The 13802-nt window shown below is 38.7% G+C and overlaps 1 long non-coding RNA gene across 1 annotated transcript in view; it reads right to left on the minus strand.

Moving 5' to 3' along the window:
* The window catches only part of LOC130927297 (uncharacterized), a 29328-nt gene extending 15773 nt beyond the window's left edge, over positions 1-13555 (minus strand). The window contains exons 1-2 of the long non-coding RNA XR_009066388.1: positions 13303-13555; positions 11130-11222 (exon numbers count right to left, since the gene is read on the minus strand). This is a non-coding gene — a long non-coding RNA (uncharacterized LOC130927297). The remainder of the gene's footprint in view (positions 1-11129; positions 11223-13302) is intronic.
* Between the last annotated feature and the right edge of the window lie 247 nt (positions 13556-13802).

Consider the following 13802-nt stretch of genomic DNA (forward strand, 5'->3'; position numbering starts at 1 on the left):
AAGATAAGTACGGTGTGAAAATTGTTGCTATATTCACATCTTGTGTCATTAACTAAAATGTAGGAGGAAAAATAATACAGCTTATATTGTGCAATGTGGCAGAGGAGCCATTTTGTCAATATGCAGTACGGTGTCTTTAGGGTCATACATCTCGCTCAGTGAAAATGGACACCGTTAATGAGTGAGCTAGCAGCAGCGCTTTGCAATAACTGTCTGACAAGACAGCCCCGGGCAGGAGGGCTAAGTGACAGACGGACAAGCCGAGTGGAGAAGCTGTCGGGACAGGGGAAGTGAGAACAGCATCAGGTTTCTATCTGAGTCTGATAAGGAATATGTGCATAAAACACCAAAAACTCGAATAATTTAAATTACAATATGACATTTCTGTAGAATTTGCATGTGAATGCTGAAGAGATGACAGTGGACTTCACTTTGATAGTTTTAAAAACTTTTTTTTTTTTTTACATTTAAACATCACCACATTATACCATTTTAGTACATTTTCTAGCATTTACAGTGGGGCAAATAAGTATTTAGTCAACCACTAATTATGCAAGTTCTCCCACTTGAAAATATTAGAGGCCTGTAATTGTCAACATTGTTAAACCTCAACCATGAGAGACAGAATGTGGAAACCCCCCCCCAGAAAATCACATTGTTTGATTTTTAAATAATTTCTTTGCAAATCATGGTGGTATTTTGGCCCATTCCGTGTTGTCCGTGTTGCCCAACGACAGCCTAAAAACATCACTGCTCTAGAGGAGATCTGCATGGAGGAATGGGCCAAAATACGCTGGTATTTTGGCCCATTCCCACAGTGTGTGAAAAGCTTGTGAAGAGTTACAGAAAACGTTTGGCCTCCGTTATTGCCAACAAAGAGTACATAACAAAGTATTGAGATGAACTTTTTGTATAGACCAAATACTTATTTTCCACAATGATTTGCAAATAAATTCTTTAAAAATCAAACAATGTGATTTTCAGTTTTTTCCCCCTACATTCTGTCTCTCATGGTTAAGGTTTACCCATGTTGACAATTACAGCCCTCTGTAATATTTTCAAGTGGGAGAACTTGCACAATTAGTGGTTAGCTAAATACTTATTTGCCCCACTGTAAATGCTAGAAAATATACTAAAGTGGTATAATATGATGTTTAAATGTAAAAAAAAAAAAAAACTAAACAAAACAAAACAAAAAAAAAACTATCCAAATGTATAATGTTAATTTGTTAACTGACTCTATGAATCTAGTCATGGATAATGTGAACTAGTGAAAAATGCCGCGATTTCAGGAGTTTGATTAATAGTTTCCAAGATTTAATTCAAAATAATGAGTCCGTCTAGAAATGTGGAAGGAGACAAAGATGTAGAAGTTGTTAATTTGTGAATCTTGTTGTGAAAATGTATGAATTAAGAGAAGGATTCTGACTTGTTTCGGAAATTTTGGAGCTGCAATGGTTATTTTCTCAAAATGTCTTGCTTAAATGAGTTTTGAAAAGATTGAAATATGTGAAAAGAGCGGACAGTGAAAAGATGGTGAATCAACATTCCGCTGTCGATTTTATATCATTGAATCAATATTGACAGCCGATGTTGATTTGTCATCACTTTTGCACCCTGGATTAATATTGTTCCAATGTTAAAATCTATACAAAATCGGCATGTTAATTCAATTATTATTGATATTGGAACAATGTTCAATCAGTGTTATGTTCTCCTTAATATTAAACCTTGATGCTATTAATGCTTTCAAATATGCCTATGCAGTGGTACCTCTGCTTACGAACGTGTCTACATACAGAATTTTCAGGTTGCGATACACCTCAGCGGGGAAAATATTGCCTCTTGTTACGAAATAAATTTCAGGACGTGAAAGGTAAAAAATATAGTATGGGCTGCTACTTGCAGCTCCCAGAGCTTACTTATTGCGCAAGGGCGCCTCCACTTGAGCGTGAAAGTACCATAAAAACCTAAAAGGCATGCATTTTAATATAATGGTAAATAATACACTTTAACTCAGGGGTCCCCAAACTACGGCCCGCCTCCACAATTGGTCCGGCCCCCTGAACAATACCAGAGAGCATTTCGATTTTTATTTTTTTTTAACTTCTCAATAGTGTTATTTATTTCCTGGCCTTTTTCTGTGAATAACTCAGAGAGGGTTATTTGGTTATTATCTATTTAATTAATAGTGTTATTATATTATATTATATTATATTATATTATATTATATTATATTATTATATTATATTATATTATATTATATTATATTATATTATATTATATTATATTATATTATATTATATTATATTATATTATATTATATCATATTATCATTTTTATTTTATGTACTTTTGTTCCATGAAGAATCCAGAAAGGGTTATTTGATTGTGGCTTTCTGAAAAACAATACTTTTTTACATTTAGGCACTCCTGCAATCGTCACACTTTTTCTGTTACAACAGAGAAGGGAAAAGTTATGTGCCCCTCACAGGAAAAAGTTTGGGGACCCCTGCTTTAACACATATTGCCAAAGGCAGAACAACGACCTATATGCAATATATACCAGTATCTTTTATTTCTATTAGAAAAATGTTTCAGTAAAATGTTACACATTCTTGTGCATTTGCCACTTATTGCCACAGTTAACATTGAGGCTTTGGGCCTCTTTTGACCTCATTGTGAGTTTGTAAGGTATTGACTTCTGATCAAACAAAACATTTGTTCTTTTCCCCCAAATTAGAATCGATAAGAGAATCGATAAAGAATCGAATCGTTAAGCAATATCGATAATGGAATCGGAATCATAAAAATCGTATCAATTCCCATCCCTGGTTAGGCTGTCCGGATTCTGGCAATCTGGCTGAAAGGTCAAATCGCAACACAAGTAAAATGAACAAATACATGGGAACAAATATCTCTACAAAGATAAATCTGTTTTCCTTCGTGGCATGGAATTGTATGGAAAACACACAAAAAAAACTCTGCTTGTGGAAAATACTATAAGTTGTGATTAATATTGTGTGTGGAAGATAGACAAGATAATAGGTGTAACAAAAAAACTTGATAAATTTGGTGCAGAAATAAGAAATGTGAAACTTGATTCCTGGTGCGCTTTTAAAAAAGAAAAGCACAACATGCCTCCTTTTTAAAGTTAATAGGAAGAGGCTGGCTGGTCAGTGTGACTGACACTGATGAACAAGAAGTTTCAGAGCGCACAGAGGCAGCCGTGAAAGCAGCGCCCTCGGCCATTGATTTCCAAGTGACACTGAAGTGGCCGTTTGGAAAAGATGACCTGTCAGTGCTTCTCAAGGGGAGAGCGCATCCAGTGAGGCATCACCGGAGGAGACTCAAGCGTGACACAGCAGATAGGGACACAAGAGACCACTGGACCTTGAACTTTTTTTTTCAAATGATCAATAGCTTCAAGTCGATATAAATAAGCTGAAGAAGCTATATGTATATATACTATATAGTATAATGTTTTGTTGTAAATAGGAAATTAGATGCATTATGTTTATTGGCTATTTTGAATGATCAATAGTAGCTGTGATGTTTTTTTTTTTTTTGTCAAAGATGAAACATTACCTCTACCATTTTCACCAATGAGACATCACAACAACAATCACATAACTCCATTATACCAATCAGACTCAAGTTTGCCGTTCTATTTTCACGCCGGCTGGCCTGTTCAATCATGTGGCGTCTTTAAAGTGCCTGTGACACACAAAAAAAGCATGTTTATGTCATATTACACGCGGTATTTTATGCTCTCTAATGAAATGGACCATTTAGATGTGTGCAGAAGCAAACGATATATTTATTCAATTTTTTTAATCCCGCGCTATGAAAATGAGAGACTTCTGGCCACGGTCTCGAATTGAGGAAGAAGGGAATGTGATGTTAACATCATCTTCACTATACAGCCATACAATTGTATGCAAAAGGACTGCGGATCCAGCTGATTTTGCGGATTAATTCATTAATTTTTGGCATCATGGCAGCCCAATGCGCTGCAGGCATTTGTTGCTACAGGGTGACCCAAAAAAAAGTTTACACTGCCATAATACAACTTGAATGCCATGTTTATTCATCTTAGAATTAGAATTGAATCACAAATTATACATTATTGTAAAGAACATGTACAGTACACTCTATTTTTCAATGTGTCCTCCCTTAAGTGTCACAACAGCCTCCAGGCGCCTGCGGAACGCTTGACAGGTCTTCTTTATGTAGGATGCTGTCATCTTTTCCCAAGATCTAACAATGGACCTCTCCAAGGCTGCCACAGAAGTTTGTGGCTTCTTACAGGCACTGTCCTCCACAGTTGCCCATATGCTATAATCCAGGGGATTGAGATCTGGACTCTGGGGTGGCCACATATCACCTTGTCAATCAACTTTTTGGTCCGCACAGATCTTCACTTCCAGACCCAGGTTTTCGTGAGGCTGTTCCAGTATCTTTCAGCTTCTTTTTAACTTTGTAGACTGCACATCTGGATATTCTCAGATTTGCTGGAATCTCAGTAGGTGTCAGACCGGCACGCAGCAATTCAGGTACAGCTAAAGTTTTTTTCATTTTCAGCAGAAGCACAGGAATTGTAGAGACGAGAGATTACCAGCTGCATTGAGTGACCTTAATGTATCACTTAACCATGACAACCTATTTAGATATGTTTCAATGGCTTTTAAACAACCAGTCAACTGAGTGTAAACTTTTTTTTGGGTCACCCTGTACACCATGGAGAGTAGTGTGAGCCTTTCTGGGTTTCCAAAAAATCTTGCTCTCCGCGAAGAATGGGCAAAACAAATATGACAATGGGGCGACCATTGGAGGGATGAGCAAGTGAGTAAGCTACGTGTTTTATATTTTGTCAGATACTGTGATCATGGTACACATTTTAATAAGGAGGTGGTTTGCATTTTGTGGGTGACAATGCTCAATGTCCACCGAGAAGGCAGGAGTGGCCGGCTCACTCACCTTACGCTCTCTTCTTTGATTCTCGATTATGTAGAGACTTCTAGCCTTCTCGGGCCTCATCGTGTGCCCGCCAAGAAAGCACTATCCTTGGCTTGGGCTTGGGCAGCCACGCGTTCTGATGTTCACTTGTCCACTGAGAATGCGCCATTTTCAGCGTTCTTTCCTCAGCTATGCCTCAGCCCGGGGACAAGCCCTCCTGCCAGGGACGCAGCAGGGGGACGACGAGCCGAAACTTGCCCGCCGCCGGGGGCTGGACGATCAGTGAAGGCTATCACCCCCGCCGCTATATGTGACATGAGTCGGGCTAGTTTTGTGGGATTTTTCATTTTCAAAAGGCGACGAAGAGACTTGGACGAGCCACTCAGTTCGGGTTAGCATATAGCCTAGTATTCCTCTTTTGTTTACACTCTTTCCTCCATTTCTGAGTCCCCGCTGGGAAATGACGAGCAATACAAACTCTGGTGGCATAAAATACCGTTCGGGAGGTTTAAGAAGTCGGCAGTTTTGACCATTATGCAGTAATTTAGCCAAGTCGTACTGAATAAATGTATTTTTAATATTTCATATTACATATAGCACAAGACTGTTATTTGTCATGACCAAACAATTTATTTAGCAATCGGGGGAAAATACTTAGTAGTTAGGTAGTTGGCTTTTGCATAACATGCAAAACTACCAAGGAAAAAAATCCAAATAAAATAATGTGTGGATGTCATTCTTTTCGGTGGCTGTGTAGCTGCTCTGTGAATATAAAGATGGACCAAAATGTGTACTCCAAACTTGAAGGTCAGTGACTTTTGTTTTGCTCTAATCTCAAAGTTAAATTCAAGAAATTTGATTGGCCGCCCTTTTCTCCGCCCATGCAGAAAACACAAACTATTGATTTCCCTGTCATTAAAGACATTGATTTCACATACTTCCAATCTTTGGCTTCGTCCATGTTTGACAAGGATTACATCAACTTTGAGGTGGTACAATACGCATTCGCCCCATTGGCATTCGTCGCTCATCGCCAGCCTTGCACCTTGAGCTTGCACTTTTGATTCAGTCACCCGTGAAGAATTACCAGTAAATTGATATAATTCTTATTCATCTATGTTTGGCTGGGTCTATATTAAGTTCTTTTACAAAATATTACCTTGAAGCATCGCTGACACGAGTTCATTTTGCATAAAAATGGCTGTGTGTTAGATTTACTTTCTGCTGACAGAGGGAAAAGAAATGCTTATTATATATCAGCACAAAAATGATGAATATTAAGAGTGACTTTATTTTCATGACTTAAAATTTTTCAGGTAACATGATAAAGGGGCTCTGACATTTTCTGTATACGCAATGTATAAGGATTTATATTACACTTAAATTTCCTTGTAATACGACCAAGATCTCACATGACTCAATAATGGTCCACATTGACTTCTATAGTACTGACACAGCACATACTCTGTGAATACTTGAGTGTAAAATGTCAAAACATCTGACTTTTTGCCTATAACATGATTTTCGTTTTCTATGCATTGTGCAGTCGCAAATTGGCCTTGGCACAATTTAAAATGGTGAATCTCGGCCATCTTTTGGCCATTTTATTTTTTTCTTACCGTAACTTTCGGACTATAAGCCCCTACGTTTCCCTCCACTTTCAACCCTGCGGCTTATAGGCCAGTGTGGCTTCTTTCTTGATTTATTTGAGTTAACAGGTAACACTTTGACAACGGCATCACAAGACTTTAATAAGACCATCATCATTTTGACATGACACTGTCACGGGTATGACAGATGTCATTAAGCAAATTTAGTCACTAACTCCATTTTGTCCAGTCCGGATCTTTTACATCAATTCAAAAGTGAGTGAAGTATATAAGAAAAGAAATATTTAAAAGTACTTGCTTTAAAATTTACTATACAAGTAAAAAAAAAAATTTTTAATTCTCCCGATGCAAAAATGTAATATAGTGTACATACAGAGATCTAAGTCAATATTCAAAGAAATAACTAGAAAAGTCATTGAAAAATTGACTGCACTGTAAACAGAAGCTTAACAAGCTTACAAACTCCAAAACCTAGCTTAATGGCGGATAGCAAGCAACTATCATGTGCATACTGCCACCTACCACCTATTGTACAAGGGTTTTATTGGTTTTCATTGGTCAATATCTTGTTCACCTGCCTCATCTTGCTTGTACTCGGGTGTTTGCCTCTAATGCTCAATTACGGTATAGTTGCACGGGGCTTATCGATTGCACCGGCAGCATGAAAACGAAACTATCAGACTACTGATTCAGCTGATTTTGCGGATTAATTCGTTTATATTTCGCATCATGCCAGCCAAACGGCTGCAGAGAAATTTTGTTGCCCTAGGGGGGAGGCGTGTGAGCCTTTTGGGGGTTTCAAAAGGTTCCCATTCACCGGTGGATATTGGCCAAAACAAGCCCTACTACTGTGGGACCAATGGCTTACGAGAAAGAGAGAAAACATCGTATTTTGTATTATGTCAAATACTGGGATCATGGCACCTGTTTAAATACGGAGGTGGCTTGCATTTTGTGGCTGATTGTCCACCAAAACCGGCGTCTTGTCGCAACCACCCTATACCCCCCCCCTCGCCCCCTCCGCCGGGAGAGCGCTATACTCGGGTTATTGCCTTCTTCGTGTGCCCGGTGCACTGTCAAATTTTCAACCCCATCAGAAATTGCAACTTGGTGTTAAAAATGGCCGCGAATACAGCGATTACAAAGTAAACAATAAAAACTTTCTTTAAATAAAGGACTATTTACTTACGTTTGATCATGGACGGAAACATACCTCAGACACACCCTGCCATCTTAGCTGCACAACAACTGCACGGCGCTCTCTGTTTATGTTTTCGCCGTGTAGTAAAGCATTATTTTACGCCATATTCATGTTGACCATGTGGCAGCTACGCGCTCCTCCGATGTCGGCCGGTTTGTCCAGCTGCTTCCCCGGCAAATTAGCTCTCCTGCCCACAGCAGGGGAACAAGTCTGTCGAGCTGTATTTTGCTCGCCGCCGAGCGGGTTGCCGATCGGCGAAGACAATCGACAACCCCACCACCGTGTGATATGATCCGGGCTAGTTTTGTGTGATTTTTCGCTTTGAAAAGAAAATAATAAAACTTTGAGACGTCACTCGATTCGGGTTAGCATGTCGGCTAGCTGTCACGCTTCTTGGTTTGTTTAGATTATCCGAAGCCGGGGCAGGGAAATGACAAAAGCTGGACTAACTAACTGGCATAAAATATCGTTTGGGAGGTGCGACAATCAGGGTGAAGTCGACAGTTTTGACCATGATGGAGTAATTTTGGCATGTGGTCCCGAATAAATGCATTTTTATTATTTCATATTCCATTTAGCACAAGACTGTTATTTGTCATGACCATACCCTTTATTTATGCATGTTTAACTAATTGTTGTCATTTTTCTTGGTAACCTTTTGTTGACTTGTGATATGGTGACCTTGGAACGAGTGTGCCTCCTCGCCTTGCCGTTTGATCGCTGTCGACCTGAATAAATTGTCAACTTGTGCTTCGAAGCCTTTTACCAGCTTTCAAAATGGAGTCAGTACAAGGGGTTAAGACTAAGGTGAACGCGCGGCGTTTGGCCTTTTTGCTGGGGTCGTCAGGATTTCGTCGGCCCGGGTCGTTGGGGCTGCGCCAGTGCGGGTTCGGCTGGCGTGATTCCGGCAATCTGGCTAAAAGGTCAGATTCCTTCAATACATATGTGATAATCTATGCATATAGATGATTTGGTAAAACATTATTTTGTAAATGTATTCCTTCCTAACAGACACACACAAAAAAAAATCAACGAATCGCTCATGTGGTTGAGAGACAACTGACTGTGATATTACACTTAACCAGTAGGTGGTACCGTGCTCGCTTCGAAAAACAAACCCTTTCTCAAACCAATTGGCTAAAGTGGTTCAAAGCCTCACCAGACTTCTTCTCACCATCACTACCGTGTACTAACAAAGCTACCAAAACTTACTTAAAGAGGAACGAGGGCTTGGACAGAGAACTAGACACTGGGTAAACACTTGGATAATGACCGAACAAGACAGACAGCACATGGGGAACATCACTACACACATGGGGTAGCGAGACAATGAGACACAGGTGTTGGATCAAGAGGCAGCGGATTGGTCAAGACACAAGGAGCAGCCCACAGCAGGTGAAATCAATGGGTATTCACATGGACAAGAAACACTGGGGCAAAATCCTAACAAAACTCAACTCAAGGCATAACACATAACACTTGGGGCTGCTAGAATGTTTCTGCATTCAATGATTTCATCACACATTGAATATTACCTTACATGTACGAACTGACAGCTTGATTTATTTAATCTATCATATAGCGGAGTGGAGTTCATTAACTACAAGAATCTGCAATGTGAGAGAATGTGAGATTCTTAAGACATTGTACGCATTTGTCGCCGGCATTCATTGTCGTATCCCTTCCAGCAACGTGTGCATGGTGTGTGTGTGTGTGTGTCATTGCACAACTAATTAACTGTCACTTTGAATATGACAGATTGCTATCTACTTACGAGAAATCTCCCAAACGAAGCATGAGTGTAGAACGAGCTGTCTTTGTTCTACTGAACCATGCGCACACCATCAATGTAATGCATGGAGAACACATTCTCGATCATGCAAATTGTAATTGTGACAATACTCGATGATTAACTAAACAGCAGAGCTGCAGTTCAATGAAAAATGCTAATTTAACACATTGTCATCATAAAAGGACTGGGATTTAAATAGATGGTACACCAGAGAAAAGCTCTTTTCTGCTCTTTGGATTCCAAAAATGCTCCCTGCAGAAGTTCTCAGTCCTAATATTTGTTTCTTTTTGGAATATTTTAGCGGCATTTTAAACTACTCATCAATTTTTAATATATGCAACAGTTTTGTTTTTTTGTTTTTTAAATATTCAAGAAATGGCTCCAGTTTGTCCGTTCAAGGACTAGAGTGATCGTATTAAATATTTCCAAAAGATCTTTGGCATGGAAAAATTGTTTCTGTGAATCTTACCATTTACAGGTACATTTTTCTATCATTTTTGGACCATCCTACGATTAGGCCTTGATGACTGAACATGGAACAGAGGAAAGATGCTCAAATTCAATTTTGCTGATCATTTTACATGTGTACCACACTTTCATCACTTCCACCCCGGATCCTGCTATTATTTCCCTGCCTGTCAAGGCTTCAGTAGTCTGGTCAGATCCTTATTATTCAGCCTGTTTATTTTTTAATTATGTATTTCTCTTATTTCTATTCAGTTTTTGTTTACCATCTTCAGACATGATCTTTGATGCGTCTTTTATTGTTTTCTTTAGCAGGGTTTCCGTTAGAGTGACATAAGTGGTTGTTTTCATGCATTTGCAGCAAGTCTTATTAAAACAAAAGCAAAAATCAGTCACCCTGACAGCAGCAGCTTTGAAATTTATGATTAAAAGGAGCAAACTTCTGGTCACTTGTGGATTGTATTATACTTGAAAAGTTTCTTTTCACATTACTGGACATTAAGATAAATTCGGCTGCAAAATAAAGGCCTGTTTCAATTTGTAATGAGGCATCCAGATATAAAAGGGTACCACGGAGAGAAAGACACATAGTTCTTAAAAGATAATGTTAGTACGATTTATAATAATTTGATATTAAAACCCCTCTTAATGTTTTTGTTTTAATAAAATTTGCAAAATTATTTTAACTAGTAGGTCACTATTGTTGTTGACGTCGCAGGGCAGAGATGTCACGTAGGTATGCCGCTGGACTTCCACAGTGTCACTCTTTAACTATATAAAAAGTTAATTGGTTCTGCCCTTCCAATTTGAACCCGAGTGGAACATTAATGAGAAGGAGAGCAAAAGCAAAATGAACAGGAAAGATGGGATGAGAAGAGTAGCGTCCATGTGTCAAGTTAGTTTAGTGACAACACTAGTGATGAGAGCAGGAGAGTGTTTGATGAGATAGTTAGCATCTAGAGCTGTCGTGGGCTTTATATATGGTTAGGGTATACAATGAAACACAGCAGTTTATTTTTTGCAGATACCCCGTACATCATTGTCACTGAAAACGTTGCAAACGATGCAATTTACCTCTACTGAGGCGTCTAATGATGTCTTACCTTATTTTTGTCATGTAAAAGCGTTGTCCAGATTGATCCTCATCCTGCTAGTGCCAGTGTTCTCAGATTTATCAGATTTATCAGATCCGTCACCTGCAGATGGATTAAACATTTCTGTTAAACATTTCCGGCTATATGCAGGATGAATAGTGATAATGTAATGAATCCAGTTGTGGCTAGACAATAGCATATGACGGTTAGCAACCGTGTTGCTTAGTGTGGCTAACACGCCACCCTACCCGAACTCGTTCGGTTGGGGGTGGGGGTAGATAATCACACCAGTGAGTGAAAGCCAGGCCAATGTTTATTGAGTATCTGAGTATCCTGGTAGTAGGGCTGCAACCAACGATTATTTTCATAATCGATTAATCTGTTGATTAATTAAACGATAATTCGGATAGATGTCACTTTTTTCAATTACCTTCACAATTTACCTTGAAGATGTTTTTACCCTAATTTATGCTTCTGTGTTTCGGTGACGGCATAGCGACGGCGTAGACCCTTTGTCGTCAATAAGCATTCGAAGTTATTAGCTCTGTAATTCACTGCCAAGCCACTAGAGGGGTGTGGCGTTGTGTTTGCATGGTTTTGGGGGACTTTTGTCGAATTCCTTTAGTTTTCTTCCGGTTAGACAACAATGGCAACGGTTATGGGACGCTTGTATGTGGATCTTCAGCTCATTAACATTGAACAACAAATTTTGACCATACAAATGTTGAGGCAGAAATGCACTTTCGCATGTTAACAGACCGGTTTGATGACCTACTGCGGCGTATACAGCCTTTGCTGTTGCACCAGACAACGCGGCGGCTAGCTTCAAACTGACTTCGAGCATTGTGTCAAGCGTTTTTTTACGAGGTCTGCAAAGGATTGTGGACAGCCCTCCAACCTGATTTTCTGCCGTGTCCTACAACCAGCCAGTGGGAAGCCATAGCAGAACTTCCCAAACTGCGTTCGAAGCCTTGATGGTAAACACATTATCATAAAAGCACCAAGGCACTCACAATCAGTGATGATGTATGAAGTCTGTAATCTGTCTGTTGTTGAAAATTAAACATCAAAACAACTCTTTTGACATCATTTTGGAGCGTAGCGCAAGAATGTTTGCAAATGGCGGTGATTTCCCGCTGAACGGGAAACAACAGTCTGAGCAGACCAATCACAGTCCATTGACGTCACGTCACCACGCGTTGACGTGACGTGTAGTCAGGATTTTGTGGAGGTGCATGTCAGGCTATGGCGTAGGGTCGTGAATCGGGTCTGCCGTCACCCCTACGCAGAAGAATAAATCAGCCTTTAGGCATGTTATAAGTAACAAGGAAGACAAAATGGATGACTGTTTCCTTCAAAAATAATATTTTATTACAGCTTCTGTACCTAACTGTACAACTCTACAACTGTATTAGTTTTCAAATTCGTTGGGAACTAATTTATTATTTGATTTAATTGATTAGTTGTTGTGGCCTTATTAAGAAACTAGTTTAGACAGCAAGGTGTACGAAAATTGGCAAAAATGTGAATTTTTGTTCATGTCCTACTTTGACTTAACAAAAATGTAATGAAGAAATCTGTTATTATTTACAACTGAGAAGTTATATATTTTAAGTTATATATTTATTAGGGCTGTCAAACGATTAAAAATTTTAATCGAGTTAATTACAGCTTAAAAATTAATTAATCGTAATTAATCGCAATTAATCGCAATTCAAACCATCTATAAAATATGCCATATTTTTCTGTAAATTATATATATATTCTGTGAAATAAATTGTTGGAATGGAAAGATAAGACACAAGATGAATATATACATTCAACATACGGTACAAAAGGACTGTAGTGGGCATTTCACTCTACTGTCATTTAAATCTGTCTATGCTGTCCTCACTCCGAAGCGTCTACTTTTTCCAAAGCTAGACAGCTAGTGAACGACGCCTTAATAATTAGACTTCTTCCTTTTTCATCTGATTTATTAATAAAATGGCCTCAAACCATTGTGCTCTTTAGACCGTCGTAAAACTACAAAAAAAAAGTACACAAGCATTGCATTAGCAACAACGTTAGCTTAGCACGCTATACAGGTTCACTAAACATAAACAAAAAGCGTCTCATACAAAAAATATAACATTTCGCTTACTAACATAAAATGTACATTCTTTACAACAACCATACTTACGGACAAATCTTGTCCAAGGATCATACAAGCACAACATTAACAGCCCGAGACGTCGTGCAGCCATAATGAACTGGAAAGAAAACAATAAACCATGTCGCAAAGCGACCACAAGAGTTCGCTGTTGGACAGCACAAAGTCTTGCTGTAAAATTTACCAAAAGGCAGAATACTTTCTGAGCGGGACATGTGCGTTAATTGCATCAAATATTTTAACGTGATTAATTTAAAAAATTAATTACCGCGCGTTAACGCGATAATTTTGACAGCCCTAATATTTATATGTTATAATTTCAAGAATTTAGACAAGTTTAAGGTGAAGAAGGTCCTAAACGATTAATTGTTTATCAAAATAATTGTCGAATAATTTTCTAATTTATTAGTTGTCGATTAATCAATTTATTGTTTTATCTCTACCTGGTAGCTTCTCTTTTTTTCATCTTTGCAGAATTCGGACGAAAGCGTTCGCATCGACTTCCGTCTTTATGATGGGGAATGGGGAAG

Source organism: Corythoichthys intestinalis, chromosome 12, assembly GCF_030265065.1.
Source record: "Corythoichthys intestinalis isolate RoL2023-P3 chromosome 12, ASM3026506v1, whole genome shotgun sequence".
NCBI classification, from domain to species: domain Eukaryota; kingdom Metazoa; phylum Chordata; class Actinopteri; order Syngnathiformes; family Syngnathidae; genus Corythoichthys; species Corythoichthys intestinalis.